Source organism: Octodon degus, unplaced genomic scaffold (genome assembly GCF_000260255.1).
Source record: "Octodon degus isolate 3935 unplaced genomic scaffold, OctDeg1.0 scaffold00310, whole genome shotgun sequence".
NCBI lineage: Eukaryota > Metazoa > Chordata > Mammalia > Rodentia > Octodontidae > Octodon > Octodon degus.
Genome location: NW_004524886.1, coordinates 475,155 through 479,256, shown reverse-complemented (window position 1 = coordinate 479,256; position 4,102 = coordinate 475,155). Strand labels below are relative to the sequence as shown.

The 4,102-nt window shown below is 52.2% G+C and overlaps 1 pseudogene; it reads right to left on the bottom strand.

Moving 5' to 3' along the window:
• Positions 1 to 1,963: 1,963 nt before the first annotated feature.
• LOC101592803 overlaps positions 1,964 to 4,102 on the bottom strand; it is a 5,201-nt pseudogene continuing 3,062 nt past the window's right edge.

Below are 4,102 nucleotides of genomic sequence, written 5' to 3'. Positions count from 1 at the left end.
TCCCTTCCCCCTTTCTCTCTCCCTCTTCCTTTCCCTCTCCCTCCCTCCCTCTCTCTCCCTCCCCATTTTTGTTTCAGCTTGCTTCAAGGACTTATCTTTTATGGTCAGAGCACACTGGCCCAATCGAGGACGCATTGTGTTCTGCCTGCCTTGAGCAAAGCCCTCCCTCCCACAGCTCTTGACCGATATCTCACTGCTCTCTGTCTGTGCTCCAGTGGAATCTGGTAACCTCCATTTGACTCCGCAGTCCTTCAAATTTGACTTTTTTTCCGATCTTTCGTACAAGGGTTATCATTGTCTCCCTCTACACCTGGCTTTTACTTGTTCCACGATTTCCTTTTGGTCCACCCACATTATCCATCACCGAATCCCCTGCTTCTTCAGAGCTCAGTGGTGTTCCACTGAGCACATTAGCTGAGTTCTTCAAGCTGTCATTTGCCGATAGGTGGGAGGGTGTTTCCACAGCTGTGTTCTTGTGGATGGTGCTGAAATGCAGACAGACGTGTGGGAACATCTTCTCTGACACTGGTTTCAGTGCCTTTGGTTATGTACCCAGAAATGGGACTCCTCACTTTGAGGGTGATATTGTTTTCTCTTTTCCTGATGAACACCAGTACTGATTTCTGGAGAGTCCGAATCCCTTTATAAGCCCACCAGGAGTGTGCACAGCCCCAGGCACCGTCACCCTTTTAGCATAGTAATCAGTGAGCGTGTTCTGTGACAGCTTATTACAGACTTTCTGTGTATTAACAGGGATGGGCATTTGCTCACATATCACTGGCCATTTAAACATTTTGAAAAAAAATCTTTGCCCTTTTAAAATAGGATGAACTGTTTTCTCGCTATTGAGTAATTTCAGTTCCTGTGTGTTTTGGGTAATAATCTCTAGCCTTTTATCTGATTTTCAAACATTCTCTTCCAATCCCAGATGGTCATTTTACTCTTTCTTCCCTTTTATATGGAAAGATAGAGACTGTGTGATGTGTTCCCATTTTTCTATTTTTACTTTCAATATTTGAAGCTATAAAAATCATAATCAAATTGATATTTCTTTAAAAGAAGGCTACTTGGTGCTCCTTCTTTATGTAGCATAAGAAGGTTTCCATTATAGTGAATGGGAACAACGGAACTAGCAGGCGCGGGAAGGGCGGCCTGGCCGGAGCGCGCAGCCCAGAGTCTCAGCCTCACGAAGCCATCCCTCCAGACTTATCCATAGAACAGACACACTATGAAATAAAGCTTTCAGTGAGGAGGACAAAACACTGGGTACATCTAAGAAATTCTCAGAAAAGGGTGGAGATACTTTTTTTTTTTTTTTTGTTCTTCGCAGAACCAGGGATTGAACTCAGGCCCTTGTGCTTGCCAGGGAAGCGCTTATCCCACTGAGCCATCTCCCCGGCCCTAGGTGGAAATATCTTGACATTTTCTGGACGCTTAGTTTTAAGTTTATAAAGACCACTAATTTTGTCTCAGGAATACTTACGTGGAAAAAAGAAACTGAGTTGAGAAGTTCGTTCATGTTCATGTGAAAATATGGCACTCAATACATTAGTCCTTGCGGATATGTGGGGAACCAGAGCTTCCCAGAGAACTGCGGTGTCCTGGTTTGTTGTCCAAATTAAGAGAAGGCTGGACTTTTTCTTTATCAAAAATCCAAAGGGCAGATAAAAAGTTAAACACATAATTGTAGGCATAAAATTCACGGCAGAGCTCTAAACTACAGAAGAAATAAAATGAGTGCGCTGCAGCGCATCGCTCACTAAAATTACAGAAGCGCAGCCTATCAGTGTTGGTAACTATACATTTTTTAAAGAGCTCTCTGTTCACAAGGACGTCGTAAAGTGAAAACCCCCAACGGGCCGCACAGGAGCGGGAGCCCCGCGGTGGAGGTGGCCATGGAGCCCCGAGAGCCCCGGCCCATCGGCCGCGGCCGGGAGCACGGTCCTCTTGCGGGGACCCGCGGTCAGGGCTGTGCGCCCGCGATGCCAGGCGCGCAGTCACGGCGGCCTGCGCGCGCGGACGCGGGTTCCTCCCCGGGAACCCCGCATTCCCACGGTCGCCGCTCCTGTGAGCATGCTTGGAGTGCAGCTGGCGTGCTCTGCCAGCGGCCCGCGGGCTCTCCCTTCACCAGCTCTCCCGTCACGGCGTCCTTGAGCTGGGCGCTGGAGGAGCCAGGGCAAGGCGTCCTGCTACAGGGGAGAGCGCCCCAGGACGCAAGAGGGACGGGCGAGGTTCTCAGCGCCTGCCGCAGGCGGACCCGGGCTCCGGCGCTGCACTGCGGCACTCGCCGCAGAGGACTGTGCCCGCTGCCTGCCGGTGCTGGGCGGCACGGAAGGGCAGCTGCCGGAGCGCCGCTTGCTTTGGCAAAGAGAGAACGTGCGATGGGAAGGAAGCTCCGGCGGATACATGCTCTGTGGTGTGAATTAGTGAGCCTGAATTCTAGGAACTAATGGCACATGATGTCCAATTTCCAAGCGTATTTGTGTGCACAGTTACACCCAGTGCTTCGCGTTTCTTGCCTACTCAAATAGACCTTTGAAGATCTGAGCAAGCCCTTGCATGTGGCTAGTGCAGTCCTCTGTGTAGCTACCAGCTTTTCCCCGGGGAGCGAATGTCAGCCGTGGCGTGGATTCCCCTGGGCCTGTGGCTGGAAGCCACAGATCACAAAGATTCACAACATGCGCGTCACTGGATGCTTTATTTTCAACTCTGTCAACGTTTGCTATTAACCTTTTGGGTGAAGGCTCGCCATCATCTGTCTGCCTCTCTCAGCAGCGCGGTCCGGTCGCGCCTGTCCCAGTGGCTTCCTGTGAGCTTCTGTCCTGCTGTTGGCGTCTAGCTCTTTCAACTCTGTTTCTTACGTGAGGTGTGCCCTAGACTTAGTGTTCGGATTTTCTTCATGAGATCTTGACCCCACAAGCCTATCTTACATCTACAGTAGTTAAGACTGGAATTGGTAGAGGAATAAACATAAAGGCTGATAAAACACATCAGATAAGGGAAGAACATGCACCAGTGAATACGCCCAAGGGATCCCTGAGAAGGCGTGAGCACAGGTGGATGGAGAACAAGCCAACTTCCCGCAGCTGGTTCTGATGCACATGGAGATCCGCAAACACCCAGGCTGGCTCTGGGTGGAGAAGCCTTTGCCCACTTGCCTGTTTAGAGACCAGGACCACCCAGCTTGGGCCACATTGGGCTTTGTGCTTGAGGTCAGTGTGGTTTCACCCTGAGCAAGCCAGTGGGCAAGATGGCATGAGAGCCTGTAGGGCTGAACTGGACTTGGGTCCCAGAGGGGCCTGGAGCAGGCCTGACACTGTTTGAGGGGACAGCTGGGTCTGCAGGGGTGTCCAGGCACTAAGGTGGGCCTGGGCCATGACTTAGCAGAATCCCATGGCTTTGGGTCCATAGGACTTTCCTTGAGCCCAGGCCTGCAGGTGCTGGGGGACTTGGGTCCTAGGGTACATGTCCATTTGGGGAGGCCTGGATCTGTGGTCTCCGGGGGCATGGGGTGCCGGGGTGGAAGTGGAGGGTGTGGTGGGCATGGGGTCCGGGTCTGCAGGGGCTGGTTTCATGGGTAGGTTGCTGAGGGCAGCCCATTTTGGATGGTTTGGAAGCTGGGGACTTGCTGTGGGGATGGAGATCCCAGGGAAACCGAGACTGGGCCTGTGTGGTCCGGGTACATCTTGCTGGTGTTGGGGCTGCGGTGAATCTGCTGTTGCTTCCCTTGCAGCATCCTCCCCTGCCCTGCTGCCTGTGGCAGGGCAGGGCAGGTGGCAGGGGGTGTCAGCTTTCCATCTCTGCAGTGTGACTTTCCTTTCCCTGTGCTGCTCACTGCTGCTGTGATCTCTCCGTGTGTCCAGCAGGGACACATGTTCAAATCTGCGTTTCTGTGAGACTGAGGAGCGTCACATCCTGTTCTGCCAGCTTAAGGTTGGGTTAGGGTGAAGGGTGGGGTTACGGTGAAGGTTAGGGTTAGGGCTAGAGTTATGGTTATGACTATGGTTAGGGTTAGGGCACCTGGGTTAAGGTTGCGGTTAGGTCATCAGGGTTAGGCTTAGGGCACCTGGGTTAAGGCTGCACTTAGGTCATTAGGGTTAGG